This window comes from Anomaloglossus baeobatrachus, chromosome 2, assembly GCF_048569485.1.
Source record: "Anomaloglossus baeobatrachus isolate aAnoBae1 chromosome 2, aAnoBae1.hap1, whole genome shotgun sequence".
Lineage (NCBI taxonomy): Eukaryota > Metazoa > Chordata > Amphibia > Anura > Aromobatidae > Anomaloglossus > Anomaloglossus baeobatrachus.
In genome coordinates, this window is record NC_134354.1 from 452,105 (window position 1) to 469,705 (window position 17,601).

At 43.4% G+C, this 17,601-nt stretch overlaps 1 protein-coding gene across 1 annotated transcript in view; it reads left to right on the top strand.

Annotated features, from left to right (window-relative positions):
- The window catches only part of SLC37A1 (solute carrier family 37 member 1), a 147,780-nt gene that overhangs the window by 30,586 nt on the left and 99,593 nt on the right, over positions 1–17,601 (top strand). The window lies entirely within an intron of this gene.

Genomic DNA, 17,601 nt, shown 5'->3' on the forward strand with positions numbered 1-17,601 from the left:
ATAACTCACCAATACTGAACATGTGCACGAGGCATTACACATACTGAGGTAATAACTCACCAATACTGAACATGTGCATGAGGCATTACACATACTGAGGTAAATACTCACCAATACTGAACATGTGCATGAGGCATTACACATACTAAGGTAATAACTCACCAATACTGAACATGTGCACGAGGCCTTACACATACTGAGGTAAATACTCACCAATACTGAACATGTGCACGAGGCCTTACACATACTGAGGTAATAACTCCCCAATACTGAACATGTGCGCGAGGCCTTACACATACTGAGGTAATAACTCACCAATACTGAACATGTGCGCGAGGCATTACACATACTGAGGTAAATACTCACCAATACTGAACATGTGCACGAGGCCTTACACATACTGAGGTAATAACTCACCAATACTGAACATGTGCACGAGGCCTTACACATACTGAGGTAAAAACTCACCAATACTGAGCCCGTGCACGAGGCCTTACACATACTGAGGTAAAAACTCACCAATACTGAGCGTGTGCACGAGACCTTACACATACTGAGGTAAAAACCCACCAATACTGAACATGTGCACGAGGCCTTACACATACTGAGGTAAATACTCACCAATACTGACCATGTGCACGAGGCCTTACACATACTGAGGTAAATACTCACCAATACTGACCATGTGCACGAGGCCTTACACATACTGAGGTAAATACTCACCAATACTGACCATGTGCACGAGGCCTTACACATACTGAGGTAAACACTCACCAATACTGACCATGTGCACGAGGCCTTACACATACTGAGGTAAATACTCACCAATACTGACCATGTGCACGAGGCCTTACACATACTGAGGTAAATACTCACCAATACTGACCATGTGCACGAGGCCTTACACATACTGAGGTAAAAACTCACCAATACTGAGCCCGTGCACGAGGCCTTACACATACTGAGGTAAAAACTCACCAATACTGAGCGTGTGCACGAGACCTTACACATACTGAGGTAAATACTCACCAATACTGAGCGTGTGCACGAGGCCTTACACATACTGAGGTAAATACTCACCAATACTGAGCCCGTGCACGAGGCCTTACACATACTGAGGTAAAAACTCACCAATACTGAGCGTGTGCACGAGGCCTTACACATACTGAGGTAAAAACTCACCAATACTGAGCGTGTGCACGAGGCCTTACACATACTGAGGTAAAAACCCACCAATACTGAACATGTGCACAAGGCCTTACACATACTGAGGTAAATACCAATACTGAACATGTGCACGAGGCCTTACACATACTGAGGTAAAAACCCACCAATACTGAACATGTGCACGAGGCCTTACAAATACTGAGGTAAAAACTCACCAATACTGAACATGTGCACGAGGCCTTACAAATACTGTGGTAAAAACTCACCAATACTGAACATGTGCACACACTGCGTTTTTTTGACGCTGCGTTTTTGTGCGTTTTTGGCCACTAAAACGTATCCGCGGCAAAAAACGCATGCGTTTTTACCGCAATTTGGTGCGTTTTTGGCTGCGTTTTGCTGCGTTTTTCCAATGCATTGCATGAGGGAAAAACGCAGAAAAACGCAGGAAAGAATTGACATGTTCATTTTTTTTTAAGCTCAAACGCAGCTTAAAACATAAGTTGTGTGTGAACAGCAAAAATGAAAACTCACAGACTTTGCTGGGGAAGCAAAGTCATGCAGTTTGAGGACAAAAATGCACCCAAAAAACGCGCAAGAACGCCGCGAAAAACGCACTGTGTGCACATAGCCTTACAGATACTGAGGTAAAAACTCACCAATACTAAAAATGTGCACGAGGCCTTACAAATACTGAGGTAAATACTCACCAATACTGAACGTCTGTACTTTTAATAAAATTATAGCGGAAATATACTTTTTATGGCTAAATTATCTATAAATTAATATTTTTCATTAATTTAATTGTCGGACTGTGTGTGTGTAAAGGGACATATAATTTCATTATTTTGATGAACTAAACGCATGCGTTTATGTACTCCAAAACGCATGTTTTCAGCAGCTAAAAAGCATGTAAAACGCTGGAATTTTGATGTTGCTTGCTTTTTGCAACTTCTCATGGACTTCAATGTTAACCAAACGCACCTCAAATGGCAAAAACAATTGACATGTTGCTTCAGTAAACGCATACAGTTAGGTCCAGAAATATTTGGACAGTGACAGAAGTTTTGTTATTTTAGCTGTTTACAAAAACATGTTCAGAAATACAATTATATATATAATATGGGCTGAAAGTGCACACTCCCAGCTGCAATATGAGAGTTTTCACATCCAAATCGGAGAAAGGGTTTAGGAATCATAGCTCTGTAATGCATAGCCTCCTCTTTTTCAAGGGACCAAAAGTAATTGGACAAGGGACTCTAAGGGCTGCAATTAACTCTGAAGTCGTCTCCCTCGTTAACCTGTAATCAATGAAGTAGTTAAAAGGTCTGGGGTTGATTACAGGTGTGTGGTTTTGCATTTGGAAGCTGTTGCTGTGACCAGACAACATGCGGTCTAAGGAACTCTCAATTGAGGTGAAGCAGAACATCCTGATTCTGAGAAAAAAGAAAAAATCCATCAGAGAGATAGCAGACATGCTTGGAGTAGCAAAATCAACAGTCGGGTACATTCTGAGAAAAAAGGAATTGACTGGTGAGCTTGGGAACTCAAAAAGGCCTGGGCGTCCACGGATGACAACAGTGGTGGATGATCGCCGCATACTTTCTTTGGTGAAGAAGAACCCGTTCACAACATCAACTGAAGTCCAGAACACTCTCAGTGAAGTAGGTGTATCTGTCTCTAAGTCAACAGTAAAGAGTAGACTCCATGAAAGTAAATACAAAGGGTTCACATCTAGATGCAAACCATTCATCAATTCCAAAAATAGACAGGCCAGAGTTAAATTTGCTGAAAAACACCTCATGAAGCCAGCTCAGTTCTGGAAAAGTATTCTATGGACAGATGAGACAAAGATCAACCTGTACCAGAATGATGGGAAGAGAGAAGTTTGGAGAAGAAAGGGAACGGCACATGATCCAAGGCACACCACATCCTCTGTAAAACATGGTGGAGGCAACGTGATGGCATGGGCATGCATGGCTTTCAATGGCACTGGGTCACTTGTGTTTATTGATGACATAACAGCAGACAAGAGTAGCCGGATGAATTTTGAAGTGTACCGGGATATACTTTCAGCCCAGATTCAGCCAAATGCCGCAAAGTTGATCAGACGGCGCTTCATAGTACAGATGGACAATGACCCCAAGCATACAGCCAAAGCTACCCAGGAGTTCATGAGTGCAAAAAAGTGGAACATTCTGCAATGGCCAAGTCAATCACCAGATCTTAACCCAATTGAGCATGCATTTCACTTGCTCAAATCCAGACTTAAGATGGAAAGACCCACAAACAAGCAAGACCTGAAGGCTGCGGCTGTAAAGGCCTGGCAAAGCATTAAGAAGGAGGAAACCCAGCGTTTGGTGATGTCCATGGGTTCCAGACTTAAGGCAGTGATTGCCTCCAAAGGATTCGCAACAAAATATTGAAAATAAAAATATTTTGTTTGGGTTTGGTTTATTTGTCCAATTACTTTTGACCTCCTAAAATGTGGAGTGTTTGTAAAGAAATGTGTACAATTCCTACAATTTCTGTCAGATATTTTTGTTCAAACCTTCAAATTAAACGTTACAATCTGCACTTGAATTCTGTTGTAGAGGTTTCATTTCAAATCCAATGTCGTGGCATGCAGAGCCCAACTCGCGAAAATTGTGTCACTGTCCAAATATTTCTGGACCTAACTGTAGTTTTTGCCCAAAAATATGCAAATTCAATGCAGCGTTTAGAACTTCATAGTGAGCACAAGAAATCCCTATATATTTACCCCTCTGTCTATTATATATCTATTATGTATCTATATATCCTCTATCATATATCTATCTATCCTGTTTAATTCCACAGCACTCTACATACATTGGCAACACTGTCCCCATTGGGGCTCACAAGCTAGAGTCCCTAACTGTATGTCTTTGGAGTGTGGGAGGAAACCGGAGTACCCGGAGGAAACCCACGTAAACACGGGGAGATCATACAAACTCCTTGCAGATGTTGTCCTTGGTGGAATTTGAACCGAGGATGTTAGTGCTGCAAGGCTGCAGTGTTAACCACAAAGCCACTGTGTCGCTTGTATCTATCTATCATGTATCTATCTATCATGTATTTATATGTCTATACATCCATGTATCTCCCTATCTATCTATCTATCTATCTATATGTTGCGGGCAGGGGACAGACCACGGCAGGGGGGCTGCTCGAGACGCTCGGATCCGGGCGGTTTTTGTGGCTTGATTGGCAGCCGGACCCGGGCTCGTGCAGCCGTCCATCGCCCACAAGTGAAAAAGGGGCAAGTTTATATGGGGGAGTTTGTGTCAGTAACGCCACCTGTGGGTTGTGGTGATTGTTGGTGACACTGCCGCTACCTTGGTATGGGGTGCCCGGGGCTGATGGAACGGGCAGCAGGATGGTATCCCCTCCACAGGTAGGGGAGGTGTTGTCCCGAGGGCCCAGGTGGCAGTGAGAGAGAGTGATGAGGCGCAGTCTGCGGGGATTGACCGGATGATAATGGTGTACTCACTATTTTAAATAAAGTCACACAGAGTCCAGATAGTAAACCAACTGCCGGTAACCGGTAGCCTCCAGAGGGGTGTGCTCGGGTCCCACACACCGGTGGACAGAACAGGGGCCCTTCCTCCTGCACTTCAGGTTGGTGTCTTGTGTGTTGACTAGTCTGCATGAAACTGGGTAAGTCCGCTCTAGGTGACTTTTCCGCGAGAACTGACCAGTGGGATTTTAGTAGGCACTTGCAGACGCCCTATCCCCCTCGTTGGGCTTCCATCTCGCTCTATCTGGGCTGTTAGTGGGACAACCCCTACTGGTTAATTGGAAAGGTGCTTGCAGCTGTCCTCGCCTTAGGGTCCAGGTACCCCGACTGTGCACGGCCTCCGGAGCGGATTCCCGCTATCGGCACCGGTGGGCTACAACCCTGCCCCGGTCCACTTAATGTCTCCCGTGACCGGATCTCCGTCGCCTGTGGCCCTGCTTTGCCGTCTGCCACATAGTCAGCTCAAGTAGTCCGGTAGTCCGGGAGCTACAACCCCCGACCACCACTTCACTCCTCTCACTTCCACTCTCTCCTCTGAGTCTGTTCTGTTTGTTCCCTCCCCTCGAGACATCAGGATCCCTAGGTGGGCGTCACTATCTACCTAGCCCCGCCCACTAGTGTGTCCCTATTTTCCTGGGAGGGTGACTAGGCTTTTGTGGCTGGTGTTTGTACCTGTGTGTGGTTGTGTTGGAGGGCCAAGGAGGAGAGAATCCTGCATCTGACATGCGTCACATATATATCCCTCTATGAATCTTATGTATCTTTCTATCCATTATCTATCCATCCATGTATCTATCTATATCAATTATCTATCTATATCAATTATCCATCAATCCATCCAGCTGCATAATCTTCTTGTTTTTTTACTGCAATACAGAGGTCAAGATTACCAAATCTTCCTATGTCTTTCATTAGAGGCAGTGGCTCAGTGGTAGAGCTGCTGCCTATTGACAAAGAGGTCACGGGTTTGAGTCCCAGCTGGAAACCCTGAGCAGATGAGAATTTAATTTATTCACTGCACTGAGGGGAAGAGTCGGGACAACAGCTGTGAGCTGCGGAGTGCAGGAGAGAGCTGCAGCTTGTTGTTATCATGTATTTGCATTAATCCAATTTAAAAAAAAAAAACAATGAAAAAAAACCGCCCTATGTGAACATAGCGTAACAAATACTAAGATAACAAAAACTCTAACACTAAACATGTGCACAAGGCCTTGGGGCATGTGCAGACATTGAGTATTTGGTGAGTTTTTACCTCAGTATTTGTAAGGCCTCGTGCACATGTTCAGTATTGGTGAGTTTTTACCTCAGTATTTGTAAAAAAATACTGAGGTTAAAAAACCTCAAATACTGAATGTGTGCACGAGGCCTTAAGGGCGCTTTACATGCAGCGACATCGCTAGCGATGTCGCTACCGAAAGCACCCGCCCCTGTCGTTTGTGCGTCACTGGCAAACCGCTGCCCATGGCGCACAATATCGCAAGGACCCGTCACACATACTTACCTTCCTAGCGACGTCGCTGTGGGCGGCGAACATCCTCTTTTTTTAAGGGGGAGGTTCGTGCGCCATCACAGCGACGTTACACAGCAGCCCGCCAATAGAAGAGGAGGGGCGGAGACCAGCTGCATTAACGACACGCCCACCTCGTTGCCAGCAGGACGCAGGTACGTTGTTGTTCGTCATTCCCAGGGTGTCACACGTAGCGATGTGTGCTGCCTCAGGAACGACGAACAACCTGCGTCCAGCAACGATTTTTGGGAAATGAACGACGTGTCAGCGATCAACAATTAGGTGAGTATCTCTGATCGTTATCACTCGCTCATAGGTGTCACACGCAACGACGTCGCTAACGACACCGGATGTGCGTCACGAATTCCATGACCCCGACGACATATCGTTAGCGATATCGTTGCGTGTACAGCCCCCTTTATTGTAGTAGTGAAAATATATATGGGGTATGGGATTGGTGTGGGCAGATGTCCCTGGCCTGCACACTATATGTGCCCCTCTATTATATCCACTACATACATCACGATACATGCAGGATATCCTGATGGAGGGGCACACACAGTGTGTGGAGTCAGACATTGGAAATATCCAAGATGGAGGGAGGGCCAGTGGGGCACAGTGTGCTGGAGCGATTCACCCATCTATACAAACAGTGTATGGATTGGTGTTAAGGTAAACTCTTAACCAGAGATCACTAGTTGCCTACTGCCTGGCCGAATTGATATGGGCCAAGTGCATGCATAAAAGAATTCACACCAGACACAGTCGGATATGAAGTCTCTTCTTGGTCACAGTAGAAAATGGCACCAAAACAGACAGAGAAGGAACATGCGTCCTCTTGATATAGGCTAGGGGCGTACACAAGTTCAGATATGCCCATTTAGTGGAACAGTTCATGAGCTAGCCAATGGGGAGATCCGTGTTGCTGTTGATGGGCGGGTCTGACTCCAGTGGATGAAACCATAATGATGGGAGGGACGTCATTTAGTGGATCCATGCTGGATGGTTTGGTCTGTAATGTAATCTGATCTTTGGGTTGGTCTTCTAGCTTGACCAGGGGTCTTCCCTTATATGGTATCTTCTTTCATCTGGACATTCCTTGCATTCCAAGCAAGGTGTGGTGAACAGGAAATGTCAGCCATCTTTATATCTGTGTCATGTGTATGATCTGAACCCTGAATTATGTAAGGCAAATCGACATATTTCCCACAATGCTCTATGTCCAGAGGTTAATTAAGTATTTCATCTTATGGCTCTCCTCAACAGTCCCCCCTAAATACTTTATTAACCTTCTGACCCTACCGTGGTCCTCTAACACATCAGCTCTAATGCTTTAACTGCAACCTTTTTTCATTTTTCTATCTGCTATACAAGCAATACTAAGCTTTTGCCCCCGCTGGTACAGACTGCTGATCAGAGAGTTGATCACATCCCGCACACACAGTTCACAGAGGTATAGGTAACTAGAACAGACTATTTAATGCCGAAGCGCTTACTCAGAATTTGAGATTAATCGATTAGAAAGAGTAAGGCAATTGTAAGAATAAGCTTCTTACTGTTATGCTGCAGCTTTTAGCATTACTGTTTCTGAAAGACTGATTCTCAGTCAATATCCGAGTGCTGTCCACGTCTTCGAGACTTTTCTACCCGAATACACCTGATTGTATCACAACACGAATGGATCTCTTCTTGTCTCGGGTCTATAATCTACCACCAGGAGGCCTTTAACAAGATTTCCCTTACACATGGATCCGATTACCTTCAGTAACACAGAGTAGCACTTTTACGGCTTCAAATACCAACAAATATAACAATACCAGTTACCTACAAGTGTATGTTATCCTTAAAAAGTCACTTAAACCGTTAAAATAATTGACTGGTTCAGGTCAGATAATGTTTTTTCCACCATGAGCCCTTATTTGTGTAATGTTCCTGTACCCATTGTTCCCTTATGGTTATTTCCCTTCTATCATTCCCAATCTAGAAATTCTCCATAAGGTTCTATGTGAGATAATCCAGCACTATGTGTGTTGTGACCCCCATTCTGCTGGTACGATGGACTCTTTACAGCGGCTACTGTCTCCAGATGGGTTTTCCCTCAAGCCTCATGGAAGTCGCTGTGGTTGGGAAAAGCTGGATCGGCCCATCTGATTCTGACTCAGGGATCATTCTGACTTGTCTTTTTAGGGTCACCCAGTCTCCTGGCTGGAGACCACATGCTCCTGACACTAATTTAGGATCTGTAACTGGAGGATACACATATTTAACACACTATACAGGCAGTTGTATACGGCTCATACATCACTGGTCAGGACATCACACTGTATCTAAAGTATCTAAGAAATATAATCATGTTCTAGGTGCTAAACCAAAAATATCTTATATAAAGATCTAATTATTAAGAAAAAGGAAAATTTGTTACATGATTTACAGCGTCCACCATTATCTTGGGGATCGTTACATTTTTATGTTATAATCATTAAAATTTTAAACAACATACACCCATGTGAGTATAGACACAATTAAATATTCCAATAAAGGAGGGGGCAGGGATTGGGGCAATAGCCCTAAACTCTCCCTACCTCGCAGCGGAGGTCGGCACCCTATAAGGTGAATTGGCGCCCCCGCTCACCGACGGCTCACCCTCCCTATCCCTACACTGCTAAGCTAATACGTGCTGCTAATGTCAGTGAGGGAATATAGAAACCGTGAGATACAGGGGATAAAGAGGCGTTAATATGCAAGTATATACCGTATATACTGGCGTATAAGACGACTTTTTACCCCCTTAAAATAATGGCTACAGTGGGGGGTCGTCTTATACGCCGGATATACGGGGGGGGGGGTGTATGTACACTGCAGCGTCCAGGGGAGGTGGTGGAAGCAGCTCTGGAGCACAGGGGAACGCTGCGGCCTGCATCCTTTGATCTCCTGCACCCGCTCATATAATATGCACAGCCGCTGTCCATCTCCAATGGTGCTGAAATCGCACGCAGTGAGGGGCTGGAGCAGCGGTGCATATTCTATGAGCCTGCGTCCCACTGTGATCGCACATGTCCCCCATGTGTTAGATTTGGCCCCCAGGCTGCTGCTCATTCTAAAATAAAAAAGCTTTACTTACCCCTGCAGCGTTTCTCCCAGTGTCCCTGCTTCCACTGTGATCAGGCAGAGATCTCACTCTGCCGTGCCGATCACATGACCGCACTGACAACCAGGAAGTGGAAGAACAGAGGCACGGAGCAGACAGGAGATAAGGAAAGAGGGTTTTATTTTACTTTGGGCAGCAGCCTAGGGGCCATATCTGACACAGGGGGACTTGTGCGATCTATAGGGGCCATGGGCAGCACTATGGGGGCGATATCTGACACAGGGGGACTTGTGCGATCTATATAGGGGCCATGGGCAGCACTATGGGGGAGATATCTAACACAGGCGGACTTGTGCCCATTATGGGCCCCAGTGAGCTGCTTCTAACCCCCCAGATGTATGCCCTGCCAATCCCCCCCCCCCCGCCGATGCCGCGGGTGCTGTACCCGCCGAGCCGCGGGTGCAGGCCCCACAGAGCAGCAGAGTTGTGTGTATTTGTCTGTATGTAGCAGAGTTGTATGTGTTTGTCTGTATGTAGCAGAGTTGTATGTGTTTGTCTGTATGTAGCAGAGTTGTATGTGTTTGTCTGTATGTAGCAGAGTTGTGTGTATTTGTCTGTATGTAGCAGAGTTGTATGTGTTTGTATGTAGCAGAGTTGTATGTGTTTGTCTGTATGTAGCAGAGTTGTATGTGTTTGTCTGTATGTAGCAGAGTTGTACGTGTTTGTCTGTATATAGCAGAGTTGTATGTGTTTGTCTGTATGTAGCAGAGTTGTACGTGTTTGTCTGTATGTAGCAGAGTTGTATGTGTTTGTCTGTATGTAGCAGAGTTGTATGTGTTTGTCTGTATGTAGCAGAGTTGTGTGTATTTGTCTGTATGTAGCAGAGTTGTATGTGTTTGTATGTAGCAGAGTTGTATGTGTTTGTCTGTATGTAGCAGAGTTGTATGTGTTTGTCTGTATGTAGCAGAGTTGTATGTGTTTGTCTGTATGTAGCAGAGTTGTATGTGTTTGTCTGTATGTAGCAGAGTTGTGTGTATTTGTCTGTATGTAGCAGAGTTGTATGTGTTTGTATGTAGCAGAGTTGTATGTGTTTGTCTGTATGTAGCAGAGTTGTATGTGTTTGTCTGTATGTAGCAGAGTTGTACGTGTTTGTCTGTATATAGCAGAGTTGTATGTGTTTGTCTGTATGTAGCAGAGTTGTACGTGTTTGTCTGTATGTAGCAGAGTTGTATGTGTTTGTCTGTATGTAGCAGAGTTGTATGTGTTTGTCTGTATGTAGCAGAGTTGTATGTGTTTGTCTGTATGTAGCAGAGTTGTGTGTATTTGTCTGTATGTAGCAGAGTTGTACGTGTTTGTCTGTATATAGCAGAGTTGTATGTGTTTGTCTGTATGTAGCAAAGTTGTATGTGTTTGTCTGTATGTAGCAGAGTTGTATGTGTTTGTCTGTATGTAGCAGAGTTGTACGTGTTTGTCTGTATATAGCAGAGTTGTATGTGTTTGTCTGTATGTAGCAGAGTTGTATGTTTGTCTGTATGTAGCAGAGTTGTACGTGTTTGTCTGTATGTAGCAGAGTTGTATGTGTTTGTCTGTATGTAGCAGAGTTGTATGTGTTTGTCTGTATGTAGCAGAGTTGTGTGTGTTTGTCTGTATGTAGCAGAGTTGTATGTTTGTCTGTATGTAGCAGAGTTGTATGTTTGTCTGTATGTAGCAGAGTTGTATGTGTTTGTCTGTATGTAGCAGAGTTGTATGTGTTTGTCTGTATATAGCAGAGTTGTATGTGTTTGTCTGTATGTAGCAGAGTTGTATGTGTTTGTCTGTATGTAGCAGAGTTGTACGTGTTTGTCTGTATGTAGCAGAGTTGTATGTGTTTGTCTGTATGTAGCAGAGTTGTATGTGTTTGTCTGTATGTAGCAGAGTTGTACGTGTTTGTCTGTATATAGCAGAGTTGTATGTGTTTGTCTGTATATAGCAGAGTTGTATGTGTTTGTCTGTATGTAGCAGAGTTGTATGTGTTTGTCTGTATGTAGCAGAGTTGTACGTGTTTGTCTGTATGTAGCAGAGTTGTATGTGTTTGTCTGTATGTAGCAGAGTTGTATGTGTTTGTCTGTATGTAGCAGAGTTGTATGTGTTTGTCTGTATGTAGCAGAGTTGTATGTGTTTGTCTGTATGTAGCAGAGTTGTATGTGTTTGTATGTATATAGCAGAGTTGTATGTGTTTGTCTGTATGTAGCAGAGTTGTATGTGTTTGTCTGTATATAGCAGAGTTGTATGTGTTTGTCTGTATGTAGCAGAGTTGTATGTGTTTGTCTGTATGTAGCAGAGTTGTATGTGTTTGTCTGTATGTAGCAGAGTTGTACGTGTTTGTCTGTATGTAGCAGAGTTGTATGTGTTTGTCTGTATGTAGCAGAGTTGTATGTGTTTGTATGTAGCAGAGTTGTATGTGTTTGTCTGTATGTAGCAGAGTTGTATGTGTTTGTCTGTATGTAGCAGAGTTGTGTGTGTTTGTCTGCATGTAGCAGAGTTGTGTGTGTTTGTCTGTTTGTAGCAGAGTTGTGTGTGTTTGTCTGTTTGTAGCAGAGTTGTGTGTGTTTGTCTGTTTGTAGCAGAGTTGTGTGTGTCTGTTTGTAGCAGAGTGTAGTACCATTGTTTCAGTCCAGTTGTGGCTTTATACAGCAGGGAGGAGCATTCCTTGCTGTACTAAGTGAACATTGGAGCGATTGATCTGTCAATGGCCCTTTAAAAACATATTGTACGGCTCTCGCGGAATTAAAATTAACATGTTGCAATCAAAGCAGACTTTTTTTCATTTGGGAGCGGGGTAGTCTTATACAGTGAGTATATCCCAAATTCTATATTTTTAGGGCAGAAGTTGGGGGTCGTCTTATACGCCCAGTCGTCTTATACGCCGGCATATACGGTATATCCAATTCATTCCCAAAGATTAAATATTCACACTCTGTATTTTACATAGCTGTTTGGTAGCTTAAATCAATATGATACAGCAAAATTGAAGGACCAAACCCTAAAATAAATTAAATATCTCACATGTATAACATGTACCCACTGCATAAATATAATAATAATAAGGCCAGGTAAAGTCATGAGGAGATCTCGTCCAATCACAGGCTCTCCACTGTCCAATTCACACTCAGGCTAATAAAATAAACGCATATTTGTCAGACATTTAACTTGAAAGAAGCCCAACGCGTTTCTCCCTTCTTCACAATGGCAGATGGGTTCATCAGGGGCATCGCCAGGTACTGTAAGATCTCTATAATAACCTCTGCTATAGAATATGTTCTTTCTTTGTCGCTAGGAGCTAGAAGAAAAGGAATTTACGGTAAGTAAACAAAATTCCCTTTTTTTCCGCTTTTTAGGAACTCCATCTTTACATACCACCAGCACCATGAGTTTTTCAGCAGTAACGTTTTCCACACTGGATATGTTTCAGAGCAGGCCTGAAAAGAAATTCACTCAACACGCACAAAACTCATATAAACCTACTCATGGTAGATGTATATGACTAATCTGCAATCACCGGAGCAGTAGAGCGGATGAGGGGGGTGTTTCTACGAGGTCTTTACAGTTTTTCTACCTTAATAGACACACGTCTTACAAGACTGGAGGTGTCTGGCCACCTGGGTACTGAGCAGTGGTGCCGCCCATATCTTGTCCATCCCAACACCTTTGTCACATGGGTTACCTGGGCCATTATTGAGTAGAGCGCTCACGGCAGAGAAAGCTTACCGCCCTTTATCCACAGACCTTCCTCAGTCACTGGCTCCCTGCGTCTCACACTCCGTTCCTTGCTGAATCGCTTGTTCCTGTAAGGATTTAAGAACACAAGGAGTGACCAATGTCACGGACGATGTGACAGGAGCCACCGAGGTACTGGTCTGCTTTGTATAAGGACGCTCAACTCTAGGCCCATTCTTCTTTGTTGTGCACCTGTGCGAGCATCTCCTCCGGCTGCTGCCTATATCCACATTTTTCTGTTATACCCCCCTCCGCTCTACGAACCACAGTGATCGCAAATCTTCATCTCATTCTCCTATTCCGATAGGAGAGGAGTGGTTTGATTTTTAATACCTCGTGTTGCGTAACCTCAGCATATCCAGTGCAGAATCAACCAGCATCTTGGTATCTGGATCCATCTACGGAAAAACTCAAAATCTGCATTAGCAATGGCCTCATCTGAGACATGTTCAAAACCTGACAATTCTTGTTACATCAGAGCAATCATGAGATATATGTGTGACTGCTGTATCCTCCTTACAGATAAAAATATAAAGAACACTTAATAGAAAAACCCAATCGATGAACAAATTAAAGCCTTAAATAATACGTGTGATTTTCCACATCATCTTTCCCCCCTTTTTGAATCTATTATCCAAAACATAATTAGATTCAAAAAATGTGTGGCCCCGGAGCTCTACATTTAGGCATGAAAGTCACATTGTATAGATTGTACCTAATCGGGAACAAAACAAATATTATGTTATGTGTAACCTTATAATAGAAAACTATTTCAATGGCTTTTGAACCTTCGCTTGAACCACAGAAATCTGCATTACAATCTTTCTTTCTATAAAAAGGAAACAGATGATTCAATACATTATATATAAAACACAGAATGCCATAAATCATCCACATACTTTTAAACCAAATTGTAATTATGAATAAATTATTAATAATTATTATTTTTTATCATTATTATTAACAACAATAATATTAATAACGTAACACAACCTCTGGCTATAGAGGCGTTCATATTTGCAAAATTGAGGAAATTATCAGGAATCTGTCCATAAATACTATTACTTTTTTTTATAAAATGCTGATTTACCATAGAAATCCATCTGATTAAACAGCTTCCCATGCTCTTGTATCTACCAATAAATCAAAACATTTACACAATTAAGTTTTATTCCTTTAGGATAAAATTAGTAAAATAAATTATACCCTTTTCCAGTATAATTTGCAATTAATTAAATGCAGAAAGCTCTTTTTTTTTTTTAATTTATTTCCTTGGGCTGCTCTTTAATGTGTAAACTTAAATAGATAGAACTACCCCCCCCTGTAACCTGATACTCTAGTGGAAAAGCCTGTATTTTTCCTCCTCCCCCTGTAGCCAAAAACAGGGTTTCTTTTTTTTTTTTTTTTCCTTCTGCAAGACAAGTCAACATTGCGACCTCTCTTCGCATGGATATATTTAATCTTTTTATATATTTATTTATTTTTAAAACATCCAACTCTCAGGATCAATCTATCAGATCCATAACTGGAATATTTATTTATTTTCATCAGATCTGTTTTAAGGTACGTTTATTTTAAGGTTTTTCTCTTATTCTTTTATTGCTTACTAATTAATAAGATATTGCTCCTTGTGACTGTCCTGACTCAATCCAACCTGCACACTGGATCTATATTAAGTGTTTTCCACAACCACCCAATCATTCAATATTCCATCTTTTAGTGCTATAAACATTTACTAACACTTCATGTTAGTCAGTGGCTGCAGTTTTGTCAGCTCCACTGAGGCCTATAGAAAATGGCCCCACAGCACGTGACTTCCTTCTCTTTGTTGGGGTTGCAGCATCATCTGGGGGGAGGAGAAGGTAAACTTTTTTTTTTCTCAACTATTTCCCCCTATATTCCATAGTCTGGATTTTATTCATACACACCACACATACATTTATATATATATCATATACACACATTCAGATATCTACAGTCCTGGTCCAACTACAGTTAAAAACACTCATGTTTCTGTCTAAGTATATAGTACTCCATCCAATCCATTGCTCAAACATTTACAGATCACATGGTCTTCTTCACACAAACCCCTGACTCACTTTGTTTTCTTTGTCTCAATCATGCTGTAGCCATGTGCTTCGTCCACCATTTTAAAATCTTACCTAAAATGTCTGCCTCCATGACTAGCACATGGTTTATCACAGGATTGCGGCCTAGAGTCCCCACATCCCAACAAAGTCCACTTTCATCCGGATCTTTCCGGCACAACTAGACACCGCTTCATCAATTTTTCCATCTTTCTCTCAAGATAAACAACACCAAACAAGCAATCTTTCTCTATGCATACCAGATAAAAAACAGACAAACAAAAAGACGGGGGAGATGACAAATAATTGAAACACTAAAGAAAACCTGCAGTTTGCAGCACACACTTCCAAATCCTTCCTTATACTGCCACGTGGTCCCTGTCTGATTTCTGCGTTCCGTAATATACAAAAAAAAATACCTAGTATCACCCCTGACTACAAGGTGTCTATACCGGCCGATTCGCCTCTCTTGGAGGACTTATAACTAGCCTAATAAAAAAAACACCTAGTATCACCCCTGACTACAAGGAGTCTATACCGGCCGATTCACTCCAGGAAAATACTTTAAAAAGGTTAGATTTATGTATAACGTAAGGCTCTGCACTCAGTCTAGCCAAAGCTGGGCCCTTACATATGGCTCTGCACTTAAGTCTAGCTGATCTTGGCACTTACATCTGGCTCTGCACTCATCTGAGCTTGGCACTTACATCTGGCTCTGCACTCATCTGAGCTTGGCACTTACATCTGGCTCTGCACTCATCTGAGCTTGGCACTTCAAAAACAACAAACCGTATCACAGGCAACCACAAACCATATACTTTACACGTTTTACAGAGCCCACTCACAAACCCACATGCTCTCTTCACAAATACACAACAGGCAGCAGCCAACTGAATACGTGACGGTTCTTCCGAGATTAATATGGCCAATAGCCGTGAGACCCGTCTGCCCGTCAACAGATACCCCAACAAACCGGACACAGTCAGGCAATCAGTGCCACACACCCCACCGAGACCACGGGAAGACTACAGATTATGAAAAATCAGCAGACCTACCGTACTCTCGTTCGGAAGTGATCAATTTCCTGGGGTGTCCAGCACGTCATGCCATTCCAGTTGCCGGTTCATCAGGATTTCAGGTGTCTCCGTCTATTGGCTCCACGTTGGGCACCAATAATGTTAAGGTGAACTCTTAACCAGAGATCACTAGTTGCCTACTGCCTGGCCGAATTGATATGGGCCAAGTGCGTGCATAAAAGAATTCACACCAGACACAGTCGGATATGAAGTCTCTTCTTGGTCACAGTAGAAAATGGCACCAAAACAGACAGAGAAGGAACATGCGTCCTCTTGATATAGGCTAGGGGCGTACACAAGTTCAGATATGCCCATTTAGTGGGACAGTTCATGAGCTAGCCAATGGGGAGATCCGTGTTGCTGTTGATGGGCGGGTCTTACTCCAGTGGATGAAACCATAATGATGGGAGGGACGTCATTTAGTGGATCCATGCTGGATGGTTTGGTCTGTAATGTCATCTGATCTTTGGGTTGGTCTTCTAGCTTGACCAGGGGTCTTCCCTTATATGGTATCTTCTTTCATCTGGACATTCCTTGCATTCCAAGCAAGGTGTGGTGAACAGGAAATGTCAGCCATCTTTATATCTGTGTCATGTGTATGATCTGAACCCTAAATTATGTAAGGCAAATCGACATATTTCCCACAATGCTCTATGTCCAGAGGTTAATTAAGTATTTCATTTTATGGCTCTCCTCAACATTGGGAATGGAGGATGCAAACTACATAGATCAGATGCCCCAGAACACTTTGATAGAAGACACCCTCATCCCCACCTTTATAGAATATTACAATCCCCCCTCCTTTCACATAGTGTAACGCCGTTGCCCCCCTTTTCACATAGTGTGCTGCCGTTGCCTGCTGCTAGTGAACAGGTCGGCAGGCACCTCCCAAGAAAAGGTCACCGTTCCGTTTCCACTCTTCAGGCTGCTGGACTCCAGCGTGGTCTGCAACAAAGCCGTCTGCCGTCACCATTAGGGTATGTGCCCACGATTAGGACTCACTGTGTCCTGGATGCAGCGGGTCCTGACCTGTGGGGCCGCGAGTCTCCTCCGCAGGAGAATGCAGTAGACCGCAGCTGCTCGTACCCACGATCAGGGTTCAGTGTGCTGCGGTCTCTCGCTTGTGTTCTCCCTACGGAGGACGCATGCAAATCCACAGCAAACAATTGACATGCAGCGGCCTGGAAAGCTGCACTGCAGGTTAGTGTTTGCTGCGCAAAAAAGGAGCATAGTGGGCACTGGATTTCTAGAAAGCCCATCCATTGTGCTTGTACTGTACAACGCAGCATTTTGGACGCAGTGAAAACACGCTAAATCCAAAATGCTGCAAACACTGATTGTTGTCACGCAGGATTAAGGACCTGTCACACACAGAGATAAAT